At 38.8% G+C, this 25,284-nt stretch overlaps 6 non-coding genes across 6 annotated transcripts; all 6 read left to right on the forward strand.

The window, feature by feature from the left end:
- Nucleotides 1-14,880: 14,880 nt before the first annotated feature.
- Nucleotides 14,881-14,954, forward strand: TRNAI-AAU (transfer RNA isoleucine (anticodon AAU)). Its single transcript has one exon. It is a non-coding gene; the product is annotated as a tRNA-Ile (tRNA).
- Nucleotides 14,955-16,397: 1,443 nt separating this feature from the next.
- On the forward strand, nt 16,398-16,471 carry TRNAI-AAU (transfer RNA isoleucine (anticodon AAU)). Its single transcript has one exon. It is a non-coding gene; the product is annotated as a tRNA-Ile (tRNA).
- A 2,309-nt stretch (nt 16,472-18,780) lies between these two features.
- On the forward strand, nt 18,781-18,854 carry TRNAI-AAU (transfer RNA isoleucine (anticodon AAU)). Its single transcript has one exon. It is a non-coding gene; the product is annotated as a tRNA-Ile (tRNA).
- A 580-nt stretch (nt 18,855-19,434) lies between these two features.
- On the forward strand, nt 19,435-19,508 carry TRNAI-AAU (transfer RNA isoleucine (anticodon AAU)). The gene has a single exon. It is a non-coding gene; the product is annotated as a tRNA-Ile (tRNA).
- A 2,309-nt stretch (nt 19,509-21,817) lies between these two features.
- Nucleotides 21,818-21,891, forward strand: TRNAI-AAU (transfer RNA isoleucine (anticodon AAU)). The gene has a single exon. It is a non-coding gene; the product is annotated as a tRNA-Ile (tRNA).
- A 2,098-nt stretch (nt 21,892-23,989) lies between these two features.
- On the forward strand, nt 23,990-24,063 carry TRNAI-AAU (transfer RNA isoleucine (anticodon AAU)). The gene has a single exon. It is a non-coding gene; the product is annotated as a tRNA-Ile (tRNA).
- The last annotated feature ends 1,221 nt before the right edge of the window (nt 24,064-25,284 follow it).

A 25,284-nucleotide genomic window follows, 5' to 3' on the forward strand; every position in this document is an offset into this window, starting at 1 on the left:
TGGAGAACAGACAAAGGCAATCCAATCTACGACTTTTTGGTATCCCGGAGAGATCAGAGGGCTCGGACTCTAGAGCTTATATAGTAGGGGTACTTCAGAAGGCCTTCCCAGACCTAGCGGATTGGGACTGGGATTCGCAAATCCAGAGGGCCCACCGCTTGCCCCTGATCCAGAGGAATAAAGGAAATCAATTTCCTCGCCCTTTTCTTATATATTTTGGTAACTTCCTTCTACGGCAAGCGGTTTGGCAGAGAGCTCGCCCTAACTCCCCAATTGCTGTAGGAGAGTTCTCATTTTTTGCACGCTCAGATCTCAGCAGGGATACTATGGATAGGAGGTGGCAACTCCGGAAACTTATGGACCCAATTAAGGCTAACGGAGGACAGGTATTTCTTCAAGAGCCTGCACGCCTCAAGGTTATAAGAAACGGACATACGTATTTCTTTAATGATGTAAAAGAGGCAGAGAACTATCTCTCCAGTATTAGCTCTAGCCAGAGCTAAAACGCAATATATATTAGCATAGCCAATACTGATGAACTGGGTACACGAGGGGGAGGTTGAGGGGTATAAATAAAAAAAATTAAAAAAAAGCGGTGAGGGTGATGGTGAGGGAGGAGGATTAAAAAAAAAAAAGGGGGAAAAGATACACGCCATTTTCACAGGCTGTATTATGTAGTTTGCTTATGGAAGGTGGAGGGGGCGGCAGCGACTCAGGGGGGTGTCACCACACGTGCTGCCTCACCAACGGCGGCAGTCACTGGAGGGTGGTTCTTCCCCGGCTGGGGAGAGAGCCAGGGGGACGGGAGGGGGGTGGGACCCCTTCTCCGCAGGTTGGGAGCAAGGGGAGGGAAAGGGGGGGGGGGTATAGCAAAAATTGTTGGCAGGATGATAGGGGGAATCAACTTGATAAAGTTTGTAACTCTTTATTGGTTTTCGATGGTATTATTTTGTGGTATAGAGGTTTTAGAGAACTAGCTTTCTTATATGGCTATCTGAAGAGGGGCGTAGTATTTTTACTTAAATGCATTTTATAAAATGTTTAGCTCGGAACGTGGCAGGGCTGAATAGCAAAAACAAAAGATCCCTAGTAGCAGAAGAGTTGAAATTACATAACCCACATTTTTGTTTATTAACAGAAACCCATATTATTTGGAAAGATAGGAAAATACTAAACCAACTAGGGTATGATGTTTTGGTCTGCCCTACTTTTGTGAACTCTACGAGAGGAGTGGTTATACTTAAGGATAAGCGTTTCAGGGCACAAGTACTTCAAACTGCTCATGATAAAGACGGCAGATGGGCTATAGCGCAAATTAGTTATGCAAACGTTAAATATGTCCTATGTGCTGTTTATGGCTCAAATATAGACGAACCAAAGTATTTTGACCAATTAAACGTGAAACTTCTGGACTGGGCGGGGGAGATAATTGTAATGGGAGATTTTAATTGCATTCTAGACTACAAAATTGATACAACTAAACCTCATGTACATCAAAGGATGCATAGGACCAGATTTTCAATATTAGATCTATGCCGGATACATAACATCAAAGACGCTTGGAGGCATTTATATCCAACCTTACCAGGATATACGTACTACTCTGCTCCCCATAAGATGTGTAGCAGATTAGACATGGCTCTAGTGAGCGATAATCTATTACGGACCGGTTATATGATTCTCTGTCCTCGGATAACATCTGATCATAACGCACTAATAATGACATTTGATACACAAAATGCCAGGACACCACCTAGGCCATTTTCTTTTCCTAGATATTTAATTTCAGACACTACTTACGTGACACAACTCAAAACTCATATAAACGAATTTATTAACATCAATAGGAATTCAACCGGGTGTTGCATGGTATGGGACGCTTGCAAGGCAAGCATTAGGGGCTTTACCCAGGCGTATGTTTTTAGGCAAAATGCAGAACAGAATCAATATAAGATTACACTACTAGAGAACATAACTAAACAAGAAGACTTATTAGCTAAAGCCTTACAGATCAATTCTCCATCGGCAATGGAAATTAATATAAAACTTAGTGCATTGAAAAATGACATAAAAGCTAATCTTACTCGGAAAAATAGTGCAAGGATCCTCAAATTTAAATTTGCTCAATATGAGGGTGGAGACAAGATCGGTAGAATTTTAGCCTATAAGGTGGCGGAGAAAAGAGCTGACACATTAATTTCTAACATCCGAGGACAGGGGAACAAGTTATATAGCCGACCACAAGATATATTAGATCAATTTGCGGTATATTACGAAAACTTATATACCCCGGACAGCCCTGTAAACATAGTCCAAATTAAGGAATATGTGAACGACTACCCAGTAAATACTGGGAATATATTAGGCTTGGATGCACTCTCCAACGACATACAATTGATCGAACTTCATCAGGCTATCAACATATTACCAACAGGAAAGGCGGCAGGGGAAGATACGATACCTCTAGAACTGTATAAAATCTGTAGACTAGAACTAGAACAGCTTTTTTTAGAAGTAATCCAATCAATCGGAATAAATGGAACAACCCCTAAATCCTGGAATCGGACTAAAATAATCTTTTTTTTTTTTAAAAGGGAAGCCTAAAGAGGAGAGAGGGTCATATCGACCCATCTCTCTAATAAATACGGATGCCAAAATATTCGCCAAGATCATCGCACTTAGACTTGCCCCATACATGCCTAGAATTGTAAACCCGCAACAACACGGCTTTATCTCAGGGAGAGACACAACAATACACGTAAATATGGCAATAACGGCATTTGATATCGCGGAGATTGAATCCACCCCACTCGGTATGATACTATTAGATGCTGAAAAGGCTTTCGACCGAGTGGGGTGGACCTATCTCTGGTGCGTACTGTCTAAAATGGGTTTTGGGGGTAGCTTCTTGAAGGGTATAAAAGCGCTCTATGACAAACCTACCGCCTGTATTAGCTATGGGGGCCTGACCTCACCAGAATTCCCAATTAAGCGGGGAACCCGGCAGGGATGCCCTCTCTCTCCCCTCCTATTCGCTCTTTCACTGGAACCTTTTTTACTTGCCCTTCACTCCCAAATATTGATTGCTCCCTTTAGGTCCAGCTCACAGGAACTGAAAATGACAGCTTATGCTGACGACATTGCAGTATACACCACAGATGTAGCCAAGGCATTGAAAGGAATATATATTGAGGCTGAGAAATTTGGGAAGGTATCAGGCTATAAGCTTAACCAGCAGAAGACGCAAGTTATAGCCAATTACTCTCCTATCGCACCTATCCCTGAGATATGCAAAGAGGCCACTTATTTAGGGGTTAAACTCACAGCTAGAATACAAGACATCAATAAGATAAATTATAATGACCTGACTAAAAAGACTATTCTTATTTTGAAAAAATGGAACAAATTGCCTTTGAATATGGTTAGCAGGATAAACCTTATTAAAATGAAAATACTCCCAAAATATGTATACTTATTCCGATCAATTCCATTGGCATTAAATAATAAATTCTTCCAAAACTTAGATGGGATCTTTAGTAGCTTCATTTGGGGCTACAAAAAAGTCAGAAGGTCACTAAAAATGCTGAAAAACAATACAAATAAGGGAGGGCTGAACGCTCCAGACTTCAAACTATATTTTTGGTCTTCGTTTATTACACGCATACGCTCTTTACTGCATGGGGGTAGAACTCTTTTTTTCCATTATTGTATGTTAAAACAAGATTCACTATTCTTCTTGTTCAGAATTAACGACCCGAATTACTACAAAAGGGTAAGATTCAAGACTGCTAGAGATATCATTAAAATATGAGAAAACATATTAAAATTCTGCAAAACAACCTTTTTCCACCCAAAATCACCATTGTGGGGCAATCCAGGTCTCCCGGCTATATTTACAGATTCCACCATTAATAGCTGGGCTTCTTCTGGGATTAATACTTTAGTGGATCTATATGGCGTGCAGGGGTTTTTAGATTTTAACACGCTCAAACAAATATATGATCTACCTGAAATTGCAAGATTCAAACATATGCAAATCCATGATTATTTGATTAACAAAAAAAAGATACAAACTGTTTCGGAATGCGATATATGGACATGCCTTTATACAAATAAGAATAAATCAACTATTAGTGAAGCTTATCGAATATTCAGCACATTCAAAACAAATGACAATGATAAACTGGCCTTGAAATGGAGCATACAATTAAATCTAAATGTTACGACTAAGCAGATAGAGAACTCTTTTACTAACATTAACAAACTGGTATGCTCATCTAGCCTTAGGCTACAACAATATCGAACGACCTGTATGCTCTACTATACACCCGAAAGGATCGCTAGATGGTCTCCGAACCCCACTTTTAGCAGTCGCACTAAATGTCCCAAATGTTCGGCTGTAGCAGCAAATCTAGTTCATATCTTGTACTCATGCCCCAAACTTAAAAGCTTTTGGGATGATATACTGAGGGTTCTAAGAGTAAAAAATATCCCATTGCCCACCATCACGGCCGCTTCGGTTCTGATAGATCTTAATCTATCCACATCTCCACTATCCCCCCTAACGACTATACTGTTCTCATGTGCCAAACTAACCTTAGCTAGGGCTTGGATTGATCTAGAAACCCCGACGGTTTGGAAGTGGTGGACATTGGTAACAGAGGTACATGCTATGGAGCTGGCTTTAGCCAATCTCAGGGGAGCACGATCATTGAACAAATTTGATAGAATTTGGGGTAGCTTTATAGACTAAAATCAGAACTTTATTTTTATATTGTTTAAATGTTAAATTCTCATGCATAAAATTGTAACAGTAACTTTAACCACGATGATTACACACCATAACTAACTTGTTTATTACATATTTAATTTCGCTAGTTTTCTTTCTGTAATTACTCATGAATGTCTTATGAATGTTTGTCGATTTTTGTTCTTTCCGTCATCCTGTCAACATCAATAAAAATCTTTAAAAAAAAAAAAAAAAAACTATAACTTCATGGTAAACTGCTGAAATTAAGCTTTCCAAATCTCCTGGGTTAACTATCATTTCCCCTTCTTCATATGCTGGACCTCCAGGTAGTTGTGCGAAATGGCCTGTTAGCTCAGATGGTTGGAGCGTGGTGCTAATAACGCCAAGGTCACAGGTTCGATCCCTGAACAGGCCAAGTTTAATTGTTTGAATAAAAATGAAGTTTTCTTGTGTCTCATTTTGGACTGTTTATCTCCTTGGATCAAACGCTGCTTGAAGGATTGGATGGAATCAGTAGCATTTCATCATCTGCTAATTCTTCAATAGTATGCTATATATTTAGTGAGCCTATTAGTTTAGTCTGTTAGAGCATGAAGTTAAAATCAGAAAGGACATACTTTCAATCAGTCTCCAAGCCAATACTTGATGCTCCTTTAATGTTGAAAATAGATGTATTTTCTTCTGTATCATGTTTACCTCTATATTTCCTTTGCGCAGAAGCTGATAGAATGATTAGATGAATCAATTGAATATAGGTGATGAATATTTATTTATTGCTAAACCACGTGGAAAAAATGTTACTGGTTCAAAATTCTATCACTAAGTATGGAAATCTCTTTTGTATTGCAATTTGTTTGAAGTCATATTAGTTTCTTCATGCTGAAATTAAGCTTTCCAAATCTCCCGGTTGAACTATCATTAGCACTGCTTCCTGTGCTGGTCCTCCAGAAGATGAGAAAAGGGGGACCAATCCCCCAGTGGCCGATCCTTGGTTGCTTTGCGCGTCCCGCCCTTGCCCCGGAAGCAGTTTTGCGCCTCTTTGTGTGAGCGCTTCCCAGGCTCGCTCCTCGCCCCGCCGTGGGGCCGTTTAATTTTCTTCTTTGTTTTTCTTCCAGGTGTCTCATCAGCCCCGGGAGGAGAATCGTCCATCAACAGGCGTGGAGAATCTGTTGCTCTCCTTTCTTTTCGCTCTCCCTCTGCAGGTGATGTCCGGGGTTGATGTGATGTCCATGGTCGGACGTGAACATGGTGTCGGCGGGGAGAATGACGGAAACTGCTGTGCTCCGCGTGGGACAGGATGACCGGGCGCTTCGTGTGGGACAGAATGACGGGGGGTCCGTTTTCTGCCCGAGAGAGGATCCTGGGCTAGATGATGTATCGTGGCGGAGTGTACCTTGGCACAAGTTAAGTAGGGGCAAGCAGCGGTGTTAGGGGGGCTCGGCATGCGATTTTAAATTGCTGTGTTTTCCTTGTGGCGAACAGGCAGGCAGAGTGGTAATATTAAGCGGACTGAGACATCCAGCGCATCGTTAGTGGGTAGCAGTGAATGGCGGAGATGTCATTTAGAATATATTTGGCATGCTGCTGGTTGATTGTTGTTAGTATCCTTTGGAGGAAACGCTTCCATTTCTTGTGGGGGCAGATCAGCTCGGACGGTTCATTTTGCAATAGTCAAGAATGCATAATTTTGTGTTGACTTGTTAGCTCTCAAGCCTGGCCGCTCCCAGAGACATTTCACTTTTGCAGTGTGGTGCTTTATACAGAGTGTCACTCACATTTACGACGCTGCCTCGAGCTCATGAAAACATACGACATTGAAAGCTTTCTTTTGGAGATTCGCTGCCAGTTAATAGAGCTCCTAAAACAAGTACATAAATAAATTATTTGTTACATGAATTACCTTACGATCATTATGTGTCAATTGGGAGACACAAGAAAGGGAGCTGTGTTATTGCACACACAATCAAATCACTCAAAAGGATGCATTGTTTGGATTTAGGGGTTTCCAAACCCCTGTGTTTCAAGACTGCTGTGATAGGAGCATATCTGATTTCTTCTCCAGCATGGTCATGCTTTTCACAAAGTAAAGCCTAATGTAGCCCACATACTTTGTATTGAGGGACGGGGGGCCATCAGCGAGTGGGTCCGGGGGCAGGATAGCACGAAGGGACTAGGGGTTGACCGTTTGAGGTGATATGATGTGTGATGCTGAGCACATCACCGAATCTCCCCAAGCTGGAATGATGGGTGTAGGTACGGTGCCCAAGCGCAACTTGTGGTGTTTGCAGGCAGCGCTGCCGTTCTTATTGTGAGGTGCTGGACGCCTTTTGGGGTCGGTCTGCAGTGAAAGGAGTGAGCGGTGTGGTCAGAGAAAAGCAAGTGTTACTCTGAGGTGTCTAAGCGCTTCACAAGTAGAGCGGAGCCAATGCATGAGACCATTCCTGTGAGCAGATTACAAAAGCAAATGTTACATTAAATGAGGCAAAAGTGGCAATCGTAAGCCAACAAAATACAAGAGGTAGCAAAGGGTGCATTTCAGTAGAAAAATTACCTGTGCAGGTTACAAAAGCGTACAAAGTAAACTTCTTTTATTAATGCCAGTGTATTAGTAGGATATGCGCCGAGCCGCCAGTCGCGCTGGCTCGGGAGTAAGCAACAATCGAGGCAGGCAGAAATGAAAAGCTCAGCCCAATTCTAACAAGCGTATGCATCCGGAACTGCAATTAGCAGTGAAACAGTCAGGTGAATCCATGTTGGTTTAACTGGTTTGTGCCCGGAACGTACACAGTTCCTCTCATCTCCAGCGGTATGCGTTCAACTTCGCAGCTTCACAGGTGGAGCTCTCCTACGGCCGTAAGACATTCTGCTGTACATTCCGGTACTCGGGTTATCGTTAACGGCTATTGTGTGTTTCTCTTTGTCATACAATATCTCTATAAAACACATTAGCACCAACATTACTCTCAGCAAGCTTAACAGGAGTGCAGGAGCCAACAGCTTCCTAGTGGCCACCACGTGGTGCAGGTGTCACGGACGGCGCCTCGCCGCCATCTTGCTCCTCCATCTTCTGCCTTATCGTCCCCCAAACCAGCAACTGCCAGCCTTGGATGTTCACGAACTTTCATTTAAGTAGAATCGTGTGGTAGAAAAAGTACTATCCCACATCCTATCACATCTGGTTACAAGCAAGTTGGTTCATTAAATCGTTGACCATGGTGACCACCTGCTAGTGGGGATAGCATTAAGGCAGTGGGGCTTCTAGCTCACAAGTTAATCAAAATGACTGGTAAGGGTCACAAATAATTGCCTGCTGAAATTGGAAAGATCTTAATCTCTCTTTCTTTAAAACAGGAATGTCCAATGTAGGCCCAGGAGGGCTGTATCCATGACAGATTTGTAAGATAATCAACATGCTTTATAAATGTGTTATATTTAGATGCACTGTATCTAAATGTATTTAATATGTTAATCCTAATCTCAGAGATACTGCCCATCGTATACCTACATTTGGGCAAAAACACTTTAAACTATCATTTGTCAGATTGGTTGAGTGCAAGGAGCATGAAAAGCTGCCCACATGGGGTTAGATGCGGTGACATTAGGATGACACTTACTGTGCCCTCGCTTCTCCTTTCTGACTCAGCGACAAGACAGTCGTGGTTGCTATTTATTTGTTAAATAGACAATGTAATTCTAATTGCTGGGCGGGCACTGTAATCTGATCCCTGTTTAACACCCTCCTTGCACTGACCCTGCCACCCCACAATATTTATTTCTGTGTGCGGGGATTTGGTTGGTTCAGAACGTCCTCACTGTTCATAAAATAGATCCTGTCTGGTTCGACAGGAGTTATCTCTGTAAACAATATTGTGTGTCCGCTTCGCCTGGGTATCTAAAATAGCTTTGGAGGATCACAAAATCCATTAACATTTATGAAAATTGGAAGGTGCTGTGCACTTTAAGTCATGTAATTAGTTGAAACAACGAGACAACACGAAGAAGGGGTATGATGCCTAGGTTGTAGGCCTTGATGTGATGACAGGACAAAGCTACGAAATGTGCAGCACAGTATACTAGGCACAGTGCGACTTAAGCCTGGTTACAGTGGTAAAAAACCTTTGACGCCCCCAGACCAAGCTAATGCTACTTACAACGGTAACATGGCAAAGTGGTGTACGTAATCGATATATCTATCGGTATTATTGACAATACTAGTTCTGGGTCACCTGTGTGCTTGCTGATTCAAGTTACACTTGCGTGTTTACTTAACAACATTTGGAACCCCCCTTTTTTATTGCCTAAATGAGTCAGCCGTACCAAATGTCAACCAGGAAATTGCCATACCATAGTCCATAGTATGCCTATTAGTTTCAGGTCATTTTCTCAGAGGACATACAGCACGCAAAGGACTCACTATAATAGAGTGGATCTAAAAAGGAAGGTCGTGACCATGCCTAAATCCCATCTCTGATGCTGCTGGTGCTCTTATACAGGCATGAGGGTCGGACTGATTTGCATATGACCAGGGCTGAACTGGGGGAGGCAGAGTGGGTTAATGAACGGTAATGGATTAAACCCTGATCTGTTGAAATTAATGTTGCGTCACGATTTACGAGATATGACGGTAAACTATGAATTGATTGGCAAAGTCATATGTGTGGCAGCTGGAGGGCCACCTGTTACATGCAACCTGTTAAGGGAATCATGCTCAGTCTGATCAAGGTAACTGAAACGGTCTAACTGGTCATGGGTTACTGCTTTCTGTTGAAGACTTCAGAGCAGCTCTATGGGCGCAGTGTTCACTAGGCGTAAGTTTGGTATCCTAGCAATAATATATATAGGTTATGGTTGCCCCTTAGTTATATTACGCATTACCATTGTCAGCTACGGTCGAAGCCAACAGTCAGGCGTGAGGGGTTCGATACTTATAATACGTATCTCTAATCGAGTTGTTGTTGGGTGGGTGCTAATCCTATGCTTAAAGACTTTGATGCGGCACTGGCAAACAGACTGTCCCTTTCAAACTGATATCCTATTGCCTAAAAACGAGGGGAAAAAACGGGAATAGGAGGTGATGTCCTGGTCTGCAGCAGAATTGTTTAGTAACAATGAATGTGCCGTGACACTGCACTTCACACTGTGTATCGTCCATAAGGAGTCATGAGGGCGCTATTGTATTCACCGTGGACCCCATGCATTGTGTCACTGCACTGCACACTGGGTACTATTCTTTAATGAAGGCCTTTTTACAGGGCACTCGCTCCGTAACACTAATTCAAACACGCCACATGGGACACAAACTGAGGCTATGCTATACACTTACAGTTGGAAGTGTTAATGAGGATACATCTGGCGCTAATCTTATCTAAAACGTAGCATGTGATGGCAATGTAAGACAAGCACGTGTACTGCAGTATCGCCAGAAAGCCAGAAAGACTAATCGTTTGTGTTTGTCTTTTCCATTTATGTATGGCCGGGTCCATGGTGGACATCTGTGAAGTGCTACACACCGCAACAGCTGCAACAGGTGGACAGCCAACGGGATGCGTATGTCAGGTAGATGATGGCAAGCAACAACGTCAAGTGTGATGGGGGAGCGATCAATGATGCAGGAGGTGCCAATACGGGGTTGATTGTTCTTGGTGTGTTGACCCTAGATTTGGCTGGCCGCAGTAATGTAGCGGGGTGTTGCATCACATAAAAAATGGCAGTGTTTTCCTTATCTGGAAATGGTACTTCTACAGTAACGGCGCCTGTGCTCGCAGGGCCACCAGGGTCATCATGGTATATTCATACGTTACCAATTGGTAGGGCCAACGATGGGGATGTGGCAGTACACAAGGGTGGGCATTGCTAGCCTGGGCAAACCCAGGAGTAATAGGCCTATGCAACACCTCAGCACCTCTTGTTGGGAAGTGGGGACTTCCATAGTAAAGAAGTAGACATACACTTAACATTTCCCAGAGCGTAGTGGCCAGGTGTGGATGGGTAGCAGGCTTCACGATACGCCAGTGGGAGCCTTTCGGGGGCCTGCGGTTACCCGGGTAGCGTTTTCAGCTGCTCTGATAATGGGTGTCAGCGTCAAGAGCACCGCGTCTTATCAAGCGCAGCAACGTAGGCGAGTAGGTCTGTTCGTCCAGAGTGGGGAAGGGGAGGTACTCGTGCACGCCCACCACCCTCAGTCATTATCTGACATGCGGGTAGCAACGATTGGGTTTAATTGGACAAGGGGGTCCTGGTGGAAGGGATAATGGCAATAGCAAGCAGGTTAGCAACATATAAAACCTAGACTGCACCATAGGGGGTCTCAATTGTTTCCTAGGCTGCAGAAAAGGGGGGGGGGTGGACTCTGTTAGTGCGCTGAATCACTCGGTGATGAATCACTCGGTAAAGAGGATCAACATTTGGATTGAGAAATTTGTCCAAACAACGCAATTGCAGTATATTCCACACTGGGATTTAGGAATTGCTGCAAACACCGCGATTGCAGTATATTCTACAGGGGTGCAGCTGCGAGGGACAAATTCGATTAGCAGGATGGGGTTCACTTGAAGGGGGCCAGCAGTGAGCGGCTGACAAAGAATAGTTGGCCATGGTTGAAGGGGTTGTTTCTACTTGCAGGATGGGGTCCATTTGACAGAGTCAGGGAATGCCTTATCGATAGGGAACATACTAGCAGGGGTAGAGGATTTTATTAGGAAGATATGACCTTTCAGTGTAGGCTGTTGGGGGGGGCCAGATAGTCGGTCAACTATGCTGGCCTGTGGCGGTAAGGTCATAATCAGTGAGCAGCAATTTAAGGTCCTTAGGTGGGGGCGGCCACATTCACGAAAGGGGTCACCCAGGGGGAGGGACCACTGGTCTCTCCCAGAACTTCAGGGGCAGGATATCCGCTTGCTTGGGTGCGGGGGAGGGGAGTCAACGCTTTCCTCAGGCTGGTAGCCACCCCACACATACACTATGCACTAAGACGCTAAGGGCGCGAGTGTAAGGGCCCTCCTGTTATGGTTAAATGGAGTTCACGGAGCGCACGAGGGTAAACGGGCCCTTGTCGTGCATGCGCATCTCGGACGTGAGAGCGTAGCTGGGTAAAAGGATCTGACACCGGTTAGCGACCTTGCCGTAGGACCAGAAATTATTAAAATGCAAATTGATATCAGGATGTTAGATTCGGTTAGGAACCACGCTGTATTAGACATTTGTTAAGGTTAACCCGCCATACCTGTCTAAACTGGATGTAAATTTAATGTCTGATTTTTGCATTTAATAATTATGTAAATAATGTTATTTTATTACATTTTTAATTTTGTTTCATATTTTAATAAATACGGCCGGGGGGTCTCGGGCTCGAGACCCCCTGCCTTCCAAAGAATTCTGTTGTTGGTCTGTTAAATGTGTAACTGTAGTCTGCGTGTTAAGGCGGGGGTTGGCCGGCAGTCACAGACCATGAGAAAAGGGGGGCCAATCGGCCCCCACGCACACATGGCTGGGCTCGGCCCCCCCCAGTGGCCGATCCTTGGTTGGTTTGCGCGTCCCGCCCTTGCCCCGGAAGCAGTTTTGCGCGTCCGGGTCAAGGGGCGGGACCGCGGCATAGGAGGGGGAAGAGCCTGGGGAGCATGGGAAGCGGCCTCTTTGTGTCCGCGCTTCCCAGGCTCGCCCCTCGCCCCGCCGTGGGGCTGTTTAATTTTCCCCACCCTCCATCCCCTGGTAGCAGAATTCTGGTAAGGACACTGTTAGGTATATGGTGTGATGCTATGCAATATCGTAGGAATCATGTTTTCCTCCTTAGGCCTTTTTCCACGTTTACAGGCAAGGTTAATATGTGTATGTTTTCTGGGTGTGTATTGCGGTTGCATTAACTCTTTTTCCTTAGGCCTTTTTTCCCTCTTAGTTAGTAATGTCGTATTTATTATGTGGGTCTGGCGGTAAGGTCATAATTGGTGAGCAGCAATTTAAGGTCCTTAGGTGGGGGCGGCCCCATTCACGAAAGGGGTCCCCCAGGGGGAGGGGCCACTGGTCTCTCCCAGAACTTCAGGGGCAGGATATCCACTTGCTTGGGTGCGGGGAAGGGGAGTCAACGCTTTCCTCAGGCTGGTAGCCACCCCACACATACACTATGCACTATGACGCTAAGGGCGCGAGTGTAAGGGCCCTCCTGTTATGGTTAAATGGAATTCACGGAGCGCACAAGGGTAAACGGGCCCTTGTCGCGCATGCGCATCTCGGACGTGGGAGCGTAGCTGGGTAAAAGGATCTGACACCGGTTAGCGACCTTGCCGTAGGACCAGAAATTATTAAAATGCAAATTGATATCAGGATGTTAGATTCGGTTAGGAACAACGCTGTATTAGACATTTGTTAAGGTTATCCCACCATACCTGTCTAAACTGGATGTAAATCTAATGTCTGATTTTTGCATTTAATAATTATGTAAATAATGTTATTTTATTAAATTTTTAATTTTGTTTCATATTTTAATAAATACGGCCGGGGGGTCTCAGGCTCGAGACCCCCTGCCTTCCAAAGAATTCTGTTGTTGGTCTGTTAAATGTGTAACTGTAGTCTGCGTGTTAATGCGGGGGGGTGGCCGGCAGTCACAGACCATGTGCAAATTGGCCTGTTAGCTCAGTTGGTTAGAGCGTGGTGCTAATAACGCCAAGGTCACAGGTTTGATCCCTGTACAGCCCAAGATTAATTGTTTGAAAATAGATGAATTTTTCTTGTGTCTCATTTTGGACTGTTTATCTCCTTGGATCAAACGCTGCTTGAAGGATTGGATGAATACATTTGATATAATTATAGAATTAATTACTATTCTTAAAGCGCCTGGAATATCTATTAATGGTTCTAAGTTCTAACACCAAGTAACTAAATCTCTTATTTATTGCAATTTATTGAGATCATTTTTGTTTAGTCTTGTTGACAATATATAAAGATACTATGAATGTAAACAGCTGAATATAAGCTTTCCAACTATCCCGGATTAACAATCAGTAGGACTTCATCATCTGCTTCATCTTTAATAGTATGCTATATATTTAGTGAGACTATTAGTTTAGTCTGTTAGAGCATGAAGTTAAAAACGCCAAGGACATACTTTCAATCAGTCTCCAAGCCAATACTTGATGCTCCTTTAATGTTGAAAATAGATGTATTTTCTACTGTATCATGTTTATCTCTGTATTTCCTTTGAGGAGAAGCTGATAAAATGATTAGATGAATTAATTCAATATAGGTGATAAATATTTATTTATTGCTTAACCACATGGAAAAAACGTTAATGGTTCTAAGTTCTAACACTAAGTATGAAAATCTCTTTTGTATTGTAATTTTTTTTAAGTCATATTAGTTTCTTCATGTTGATAATATATAACAATAACTTCATGGTAAACTGCTGAAATTAAGCTTCCAAATCTCCTGGGTTAACTATCATTTGCCCTTCTTCATATGCTGGACCTCCAGGTAGTTATGCAAAATGGCCTGTTAGCTCAGATGGTTAGAGCATAGTGCTAATAAAGCCAAGGTCACAGGTTCGATCCCTGTACAGGCCAAGTTTAATTGTTTGAACAAAGATGAATTTTTCTTGTGTCTCATTTTGGACTGTTTATCTCCTTGAATCACACGCTGCTTGAAGGATTGGTTGGAATCAGTAGCATTTCATCATCTGCTAATTCTTCAAAAGTATTCTATATATTTAGTGAGCCTATTAGTTTAGTCTGTTAGAGCATGAAGTTAAAAACGCAAAGGACATAATTTCAATCAGTCTCCAAGCCAATAATTGATGCTCCTTTAATGTTGAAAATAGATGTATTTTCTTCTGTATCATGTTTACCTCTATATTTCCTTTGCGCAGAAGCTGATGGAATGATTAGATGAATCAATTGAATATAGGTGATGAATATTTATTTATTGGTAAACCACGTGGAAAAAACGTTACTGGTTCAAAATTCTAACTCTAAGTATGGAAATCTCTTTTGTATTGCAATTTTTTTGAAGTCATATTAGTTTCTTCATGTTGATAATATGAAAGTTAATTCATATAAACAGCTGAAATTAAGCTTTCCAAATCTCCCGGTTGAACTATCATTAGCACTGCTTCCTGTGCTGGTCCTCCAGAAGATGTGCAAATTGGCCTGTTAGCTCAGTTGGTTAGAGCATGGTGCTAATAACGCCAAGGTCACAGGTTCGATCCCTGTACAGGCCAAGTTTAATTCTTGAAAAAAGATTAATTTTTCTTGTGTCTCATTTTGGACTGTTTATCTCCTTGGATCAAACGCTGCTTGAAGGATTGGATGAATACATTTGATATAATTATAGAATTAATTACTATTCTTAAAGCGCCTGGAATATCTATTAATGGTTCTAAGTTCTAACGCCAAGTAACTAAATCTCTTATTTATTGCAATTTATTGAGATCATTTTTGTTTAGTCTTGTTGATAATATATAAAGGTACTATGAATGTAAACAGCTGAATATAAGCTTTCCAACTATCCCAGATTAACAATCAGTAGGACTTCATCATCTGCTTCATCTTCAATAGTATGCTATATATTTACTGAGACTATTAGTTTAGTCTGTTAGAGCATGAAGTTAAAAACGCCAAGGACATACTTTGAATCAGTCTCCAAGCCAATACTTGATGCTCCTTTAATGTTGAAAATAGATGTATTTTCTACTGTATCATGTTTATCTCTATATTTCCTTTGAGGAGAAGCTGATAAAATGATTAGATGAATCAATTCAATATATGTGATGAATATTTATTTATTGCTTAACCACATGGAAAAAACGTTAATGGTTCTAAATTCTAACACTAAGTATGAAAATCTCTTTTGTATTGTAATTTTTTTTAAGTCATATTAGTTTCTTCATGTTGATAATATATAACAATAACTTCATGGTAAACTGCTGAAATTTAGCTTTCCAACTCTCCTGGGTTAACTATCATTTGCCCTTATTCATATGCTGGACCTCCAGGTAGTTATGCAAAATGGCCTGTTAGCTCAGATTGTTAGAGCGTAGTGCTAATAACGCCAAGGTCATAGGATCGATCCCTGTACAGGCCAAGTTTAATTGTTTGAAAAAAGGTGAATTTTTCTTGTGTCTCATTTTGGACTGTTTATCTCCTTGAATCACACGCTGCTTGAAGGATTGGATGGAATAAGTAGCATTTCATCATCTGCTAATTCTTCAAAAGTATTCTATATATTTAGTGAGCCTATTAGTTTAGTCTGTTAGAGCATGAAGTTAAAAACGCAAAGGACATAATTTCAATCAGTCTCCAAGCCAATACTTGATTCTCCTTTAATGTTGAAAATAGATGTATTTTCTTCTGTATCATGTTTACCTCTATATTTCCTTTGCGCAGTAGCTGATAGAATGATTAGATGAATCAATTGAATATAGGTGATGAATATTTATTTATTGCTAAACCACGTGGAAAAAACGTTACTGGTTCAAAATTCTAACACTAAGTATGGAAATCTCTTTTGTATTGCAATTTTTTTGAAGTCATATTAGTTTCTTCATGTTGATTATATGAAAGTTAATTCATATTAAACAGCTGAAATTAAGCTTTCCAAATCTCCTGGTTGAACTATCATAAGCACTGCTTCCTGTGCTGGTCCTCCAGAAGATGTGCAAATTGGCCTGTTAGCTCAGTTGGTTAGAGCGTGGTGCTAATAACGCCAAGGTCACAGGTTCGAATCCTGTACAGGCCAAGTTTAATTCTTTGAAAAAATATCAATTTTTCTTGTGTCTCATTTTGGACTGTTTATCTCCTTGGATCAAACGCTGCTTGAAGGATTGGATGAATACATTTGATATTATTATAGAATTAATTACTATTCTTAAAGCGCCTGGAATATCTATTAATAGTTCTAAGTTCTAGCACCAACTAACTAAATCTCTTATTTATTGCAATTTATTGAGATCATTTTTGTTTAGTCTTGTTGATAATATATAAAGATACTATGAATGTAAACAGCTGAATATAAGCTTTCCAACTATCCCGGATTAACAATCAGTAGGACTTCATCATCTGCTTCATCTTTAATAGTATGTTATATATTTAGTGAGACTATTAGTTTAGTCTGTTAGAGCATGAAGTTAAAAACGCCAAGGACATACTTTGAATCAGTTTCCAAGCCAATACTTGATGCTCCTTTAATGTTGAAAATAGATGTATTTTCTACTGTATCATGTTTATCTCTATATTTCCTTTGAGGAGAAGCTGATAAAATGATTAGATGAATCAATTCAATATAGGTGATGAATATTTATTTATTGCTTAACCACATGGAAAAAACGTTAATGGTTCTAAATTCTAACACTAAGTATGAACATCTCTTTTGTATTGTAATTTTTTTTAAGTCATATTAGTTTCTTCATTTTGATAATATATAACAATAACTTCATGGTAAACTGCTGAAATTTAGCTTTCCAAATCTCCTGGGTTAACTATCATTTGCCCTTCTTCATTTGCTGGACCTCCAGGTAGTTATGCAAAATGGCCTGTTAGCTCAGATGGTTAGAGCGTAGTGCTAATAACGCCAAGGTCACATGTTCAATCCCTGTATAGGCCAAGTTTAATTGTTTGAAAAAAGGTGAATTTTTCTAGTGTCTCATTTTGGAGTGTTTATCTCCTTGAATCACACGCTGCTTGAAGGATTGGATGGAATCAGTAGCATTTCATCATCTGCTAATTCTTCAAAAGTATTCTATATATTTAGTGAGCCTATTAGTTTAGTCTGTAAGAGCATGAAGTTAAAAACGCAAAGGACATAATTTCAATCAGTCTCCAAGCCAATACTTGATTCTCCTTTAATGTTGAAAATAGATGTATTTTCTTCTGTACCATGTTTACCTCTATAGTTTCCTTTGCGCAGTAGCTGATAGAATGATTAGATGAATCAATTGAATATAGGTGATGAATATTTATTTATTGCTAAACCACGTGGAAAAAACGTTACTGGTTCAAAATTCTAACACTAAATATGGAAATCTCTTTTGTATTGCAATTTTTTTGAAGTCATATTAGTTTCTTCATGTTGATTATATGAAAGTTAATTCATATTAAACAGCTGAAATTAAGCTTTCCAAATCTCCTGGTTGAACTATCATAAGCACTGCCTCCTGTGCTGGTCCTCCAGAAGATGTGCAAATTGGCCTGTTAGCTCAGTTGGTTAGAGCGTGGTGCTAATAACGACAAGGTCACAGGTTCGATCCCTGTACAGGCGAAGTTTAATTCTTTGAAAAAAGATCAATTTTTCTTGTGTCTCATTTTGGACTGTTTATCTCCTTGGATCAAACGCTGCTTGAAGGATTGGATGAATACATTTGATATAATTATAGAATTAATTACTATTCTTAAAGCGCCTGGAATATCTATTAATAGTTCTAAGTTCTAACACCAACTAACTAAATCTCTTATTTATTGCAATTTATTGAGATCATTTTTGTTTAGTCTTGTTGATTATATATAAAGATACTATGAATGTAAACAGCTGAATATAAGCTTTCCGACTATCCCGGATTAACAATCAGTAGGACTTCATCATCTGCTTCATCTTCAATAGTATGCTATATATTTAGTGACTCTATTAGTTTAGTCTGTTAGAGCATGAAGTTAAAAACGACAAGGACATACTTTCAATCAGTCTCCAAGCCAATACTTGATGCTCCTTTAATGTTGAAAATAGATGTATTTTCTACTGTATCATGTTTATCTCTATATTTCCTTTGAGGAGAAGCTGATAAAATGATTAGATGAATCAATTAAATATAGGTGATGAATATTTATTTATTGCTTAACCACATGGAAAAAACGTTAATGGTTCTAAGTTCTAACACTAAGTATGTAAATCTCTTTTGTATTGTAATTTTTTTTAAGTCATATTAGTTTCTTCATGTTGATAATATATAACAATAACCTTATGGTAAACTGCTGAAATTAAGCTTTCCAAATCTCCTGGGTTAACTATCATTTGCCCTTCTTCATATGCTGGACCTACAGGTAGTTGTGCAAAATGGCCTGTTAGCTCAGATGGTTAGAGCGTGGTGCTAATAACGCCAAGGTCACAGGTTCGATCCCTGTACAGGCCAAGTTTAATTGTTTGAACAAAGATGAATTTTTCTTGTGTCTCATTTTGGACTGTTTATCTCCTTGAATCACATGCTGCTTGAAGGATTGGATGGAATCAGTAGCATTTCATCATCTGCTAATTCTTCAAAAGTATTCTATTTATTTAGTGAGCCTATTAGTTTAGTCTGTTAGAGCATGAAGTTAAAAACGCAAAGGAGATAATTTCAATCAGTCTCCAAGCCAATACTTGATTCTCCTTTAATGTTGAAAATAGATGTATTTTCTTCTGTATCATGTTTACCTCTATATTTCCTTTGCGCAGAAGCTGATAGAATGATTAGATGAATCAATTGAATATAGGTGATGAATATTTATTTATTGCTAAACCACGTTGAAAAAACGTTAGTGGTTCAAAATTCTAACACTAAGTATGGAAATCTCTTTTGTATTGCAATTTTTTTGAAGTCATATTAGTTTCTTCATGTTGATAATATGAAAGGTAATTCATATTAAACAGCTGAAATTAAGCTTTCCAAATCTCCCGGTTGAACTATCATTAGCACTGCTTCCTGTGCTGGTCCTCCAGAAGATGTGCAAATTGGCCTGTTAGCTCAGTTGGTTAGAGCGTGGTGCTAATAACGCCAAGGTCACAGGTTCGATCCCTGTACAGGCCAAGTTTAATTCTTTGAAAAAATATCAATTTTTCTTGTGTCTCATTTTGGACTGTTTATCTCCTTGGATCAAACGCTGCTTGAAGGATTGGATGAATACATTTGATATTATTATAGAATTAATTACTATTCTTAAAGCGCCTGGAATATCTATTAATAGTTCTAAGTTCTAGCACCAACTAACTAAATCTCTTATTTATTGCAATTTATTGAGATAATTTTTGTTTAGTCTTGTTGATAATATATAAAGATACTATGAATGTAAACAGCTGAATATAAGCTTTCCAACTATCCCGGATTAACAATCAGTAGGACTTCATCATCTGCTTCATCTTTAATAGTATGTTATATATTTAGTGAGACTATTAGTTTAGTCTGTTAGAGCATGAAGTTAAAAACGCCAAGGACATACTTTGAATCAGTTTCCAAGCCAATACTTGATGCTCCTTTAATGTTGAAAATAGATGTATTTTCTACTGTATCATGTTTATCTCTATATTTCCTTTGAGGAGAAGCTGATAAAATGATTAGATGAATCAATTCAATATAGGTGATGAATATTTATTTATTGCTTAACCACATGGAAAAAACGTTAATGGTTCTAAATTCTAACACTAAGTATGAACATCTCTTTTGTATTGTAATTTTTTTTAAGTCATATTAGTTTCTTCATTTTGATAATATATAACAATAACTTCATGGTAAACTGCTGAAATTTAGCTTTCCAAATCTCCTGGGTTAACTATCATTTGCCCTTCTTCATTTGCTGGACCTCCAGGTAGTTACGCAAAATGGCCTGTTAGCTCAGATGGTTAGAGCGTAGTGCTAATAACGCCAAGGTCACATGTTCGATCCCTGTATAGGCCAAGTTTAATTGTTTGAAAAAAGGTGAATTTTTCTAGTGTCTCATTTTGGAGTGTTTATCTCCTTGAATCACACGCTGCTTGAAGGATTGGATGGAATCAGTAGCATTTCATCATCTGCTAATTCTTCAAAAGTATTCTATATATTTAGTGAGCCTATTAGTTTAGTCTGTAAGAGCATGAAGTTAAAAACGCAAAGGACATAATTTCAATCAGTCTCCAAGCCAATACTTGATTCTCCTTTAATGTTGAAAATAGATGTATTTTCTTCTGTACCATGTTTACCTCTATAGTTTCCTTTGCGCAGTAGCTGATAGAATGATTAGATGAATCAATTGAATATAGGTGATGAATATTTATTTATTGCTAAACCACGTGGAAAAAACGTTACTGGTTCAAAATTCTAACACTAAATATGGAAATCTCTTTTGTATTGCAATTTTTTTGAAGTCATATTAGTTTCTTCATGTTGATTATATGAAAGTTAATTCATATTAAACAGCTGAAATTAAGCTTTCCAAATCTCCTGGTTGAACTATCATAAGCACTGCCTCCTGTGCTGGTCCTCCAGAAGATGTGCAAATTGGCCTGTTAGCTCAGTTGGTTAGAGCGTGGTGCTAATAACGACAAGGTCACAGGTTTGATCCCTGTACAGGCGAAGTTTAATTCTTTGAAAAAAGATCAATTTTTCTTGTGTCTCATTTTGGACTGTTTATCTCCTTGGATCAAACGCTGCTTGAAGGATTGGATGAATACATTTGATATAATTATAGAATTAATTACTATTCTTAAAGCGCCTGGAATATCTATTAATAGTTCTAAGTTCTAACACCAACTAACTAAATCTCTTATTTATTGCAATTTATTGAGATCATTTTTGTTTAGTCTTGTTGATTATATATAAAGATACTATGAATGTAAACAGCTGAATATAAGCTTTCCGACTATCCCGGATTAACAATCAGTAGGACTTCATCATCTGCTTCATCTTCAATAGTATGCTATATATTTAGTGACTCTATTAGTTTAGTCTGTTAGAGCATGAAGTTAAAAACGACAAGGACATACTTTCAATCAGTCTCCAAGCCAATACTTGATGCTCCTTTAATGTTGAAAATAGATCTATTTTCTACTGTATCATGTTTATCTCTATATTTCCTTTGAGGAGAAGCTGATAAAATGATTAGATGAATCAATTAAATATAGGTGATGAATATTTATTTATTGCTTAACCACATGGAAAAAACGTTAATGGTTCTAAGTTCTAACACTAAGTATGTAAATCTCTTTTGTATTGTAATTTTTTTTAAGTCATATTAGTTTCTTCATGTTGATAATATATAACAATAACTTCATGGTAAACTGCTGAAATTAAGCTTTCCAAATCTCCTGGGTTAACTATCATTTGCCCTTCTTCATATGCTGGACCTCCAGGTAGTTGTGCAAAATGGCCTGTTAGCTCAGATGGTTAGAGCGTGGTGCTAATAACGCCAAGGTCACAGGTTCGATCCCTGTACAGGCCAAGTTTAATTGTTTGAACAAAGATGAATTTTTCTTGTGTCTCATTTTGGACTGTTTATCTCCTTGAATCACATGCTGCTTGAAGGATTGGATGGAATCAGTAGCATTTCATTATCTGCTAATTCTTCAAAAGTATTCTATTTATTTAGTGAGCCTATTAGTTTAGTCTGTTAGAGCATGAAGTTAAAAACGCAAAGGACATAATTTCAATCAGTCTCCAAGCCAATAATTGATGCTCCTTTAATGTTGAAAATAGATGTATTTTCTTCTGTATCATGTTTACCTCTATATTTCCTTTGCGCAGAAGCTGATGGAATGATTAGATGAATCAATTGAATATAGGTGATGAATATTTATTTATTGCTAAACCACGTGGAAAAACGTTACTGGTTCAAAATTCTAACTCTAAGTATGGAAATCTCTTTTGTATTGCAATTTTTTTGAAGTCATATTAGTTTCTTCATATTGATAATATGAAAGTTAATTCATATTAAACAGCTGAAATTAAGCTTTCCAAATCTCCCGGTTGAACTATCATTAGCACTGCTTCCTGTGCTGGTCCTCCAAAAGATGTGCGAATTGGCCTGTTAGCTCAGTTGGTTAGAGCGTGGTGCTAATTAACACCAAGGTCACAGGTTCGATCCCTGTACAGGCCAAGTTTAATTCTTTGAAAAAAGATGAATTTTTCTTGTGTCTCATTTTGGACTGTTTATCTCCTTGGATCAAACGCTGCTTGAAAGATTGGATGAATACATTTGATATAATTATAGAATTAATTACTATTCTTAAAGCGCCTGGAATATCTATTAATTGTTCTAAGTTCTAACGCCAAGTAACTAAATCTCTTATTTATTGCAATTTATTGAGATCATTTTTGTTTAGTCTTGTTGATAATATATAAAGATACTATGAATGTAAACAGCTGAATATAAGCTTTCCAACTATCCCGGATTAACAATCAGTAGGACTTCATCATCTGCTTCATCTTCAGTAGTATGCTATATATTTAGTGACTCTATTAGTTTAGTCTGTTAGAGCATGAAGTTAAAAATGCCAAGGACATACTTTCAATCAGTCTCCAAGCCAATACTTGATGCTCCTTTAATGTTGAAAATAGATGTATTTTCTACTGTATCATGTTTATCTCTATATTTCCTTTGAGGAGAAGCTGATATAATGATTAGATGAATCAATTCAATATAGGTGATGAATATTTATTTATTGCTTAACCACATGGAAAAAACGTTAATGGTTCTAAGTACTAACACTAAGTATGAAAATCTCTTTTGTATTGTAATTTTTTTTAAGTCATATTAGTTTCTTCATGTTGATAATATATAACAATAACTTCATGGTAAACTGCTGAAATTAAGCTTTCCAAATCTCCTGGGTTAACTAACATTTGCCCTTCTTCATTTTCTGGACCTCCAGGTAGTTGTGCAAAATGGCCTGTTAGATCAGATGGTTAGAGCGTGGTGCTAATAACGCCAAGGTCACAGGTTCGATCCCTGTACAGGCCAAGTTTAATTGTTTGAACAAAGATGAATTTTTCTTGCGTATCATTTTGGACTGTTTATCTCCTTGAATCACACGCTGCTTGAAGGATTGGATGGAATCAGTAGCATTTCATCATCTGCTAATTCTTCAAAAGTATTCTATATATTTAGTGAGCCTATTAGTTTAGTCTGTTAGAGCATGAAGTTAAAAACGCAAAGGACATAATTTCAATCAGTCTCCAAGCCAATACTTGATGCTCCTTTAATGTTGAAAATAGATGTATTTTCTTCTGTATCATGTTTACCTCCATATTTCCTTTGCGCAGAAGCTGATAGAATGATTAGATGAATCAATTGAATATAGGTGATGAATATTTATTTATTGCTAAACCACGTGGAAAAAATGTTACTGGTTCAAAATTCTAACACTAAGTATGGAAATCTCTTTTGTATTGCAATTTTTTTGAAGTCATATTAGTTTCTTCATGTTGATAATATGAAAGGTAATTCATATTAAACAGCTGAAATTAAGCTTTCCAAATCTCCCGGTTGAACTATCATTAGCACTGCTTCCTGTGCTGGTCCTCCAGAAGATGTGCAAATTGGCCTGTTAGCTCAGTTGGTTAGAGCGTGGTGCTAATAACGCCAAGGTCACAGGTTCGATCCCTGTACAGGCCAAGTTTAATTCTTTGAAAAAAGATGAATTTTTCTTGTGTCTCAGTTTGGACTGTTTATCTCCTTGGATCAAACGCTGCTTGAAGGATTGGATGAATACATTTGATCTAATTATAGAATTAATTACTATTCTTAAAGCGCCTGGAATATCCATTAATGGTTCTAAGTTCTAACGCCAAGTAACTAAATCTCTTATTTATTGCAATTTATTGAGATCATTTTTGTTTAGTCTTGTTGATAATATATAAAGATACTATGAATGTAAACAGCTGAATATAAGCTTTCCAACTATCCCGGATTAACAATCAGTAGGACTTCATCATCTGCTTCATCTTCAGTAGTATGCTATATATTTAGTGACTCTATTAGTTTAGTCTGTTAGAGCATGAAGTTAAAAACGCCAAGGACATACTTTCAATCAGTCTCCAAGCCAATACTTGATGCTCCTTTAATGTTGAAAATAGATGTATTTTCTACTGTATCATGTTTATCTCTATATTTCCTTTGAGGAGAAACTGATAAAATGATTAGATGAATCAATTCAATATAGGTGATGAATATTTATTTATTGCTTAACCACATGGAAAAAACGTTAATGGTTCTAAGTTCTAACACTAAGTATGAAAATCTCTTTTGTATTGTAATTTTTTTAAAAGTCATATTAGTTTCTTCATGTTGATAATATATAACAATAACTTCATGGTAAACTGCTGAAATTAAGCTTTCCAAATCTCCTGGGTTAACTATCATTTGCCCTTCTTCATTTGCTGGACCTCCAGGTAGTTGTGCAAAATGGCCTGTTACCTCAGATGGTTAGAGCGTGGTGCTAATAACGCCAAGGTCACAGGTTCGATCCCTGTACAGGCCAAGTTTAATTGTTTGAAAAAAGATTAATTTTTCTAGTGTCTCATTTTGGACTGTTTATATCCTTGAATCACACGCTGCTTGAAGGATTGGATGGAATCAGTAGCATTTCATCATCTGCTAATTTATCAAAAGTATTCTATATATTTAGTGAGCCTATTAGTTTAGTCTGTTAGAGCATGAAGTTAAAAACGCAAAGGAGATAATTTCAATCAGTCTCCAAGCCAATACTTGATTCTCCTTTAATGTTGAAAATAGATGTATTTTCTTCTGTATCATGTTTACCTCTATATTTCCTTTGCGCAGAAGCTGATAGAATGATTAGATGAATCAATTGAATATAGGTGATGAATATTTATT

This window comes from Lissotriton helveticus, chromosome 4_1 (assembly GCF_964261635.1).
Source record: "Lissotriton helveticus chromosome 4_1, aLisHel1.1, whole genome shotgun sequence".
Lineage (NCBI taxonomy): Eukaryota > Metazoa > Chordata > Amphibia > Caudata > Salamandridae > Lissotriton > Lissotriton helveticus.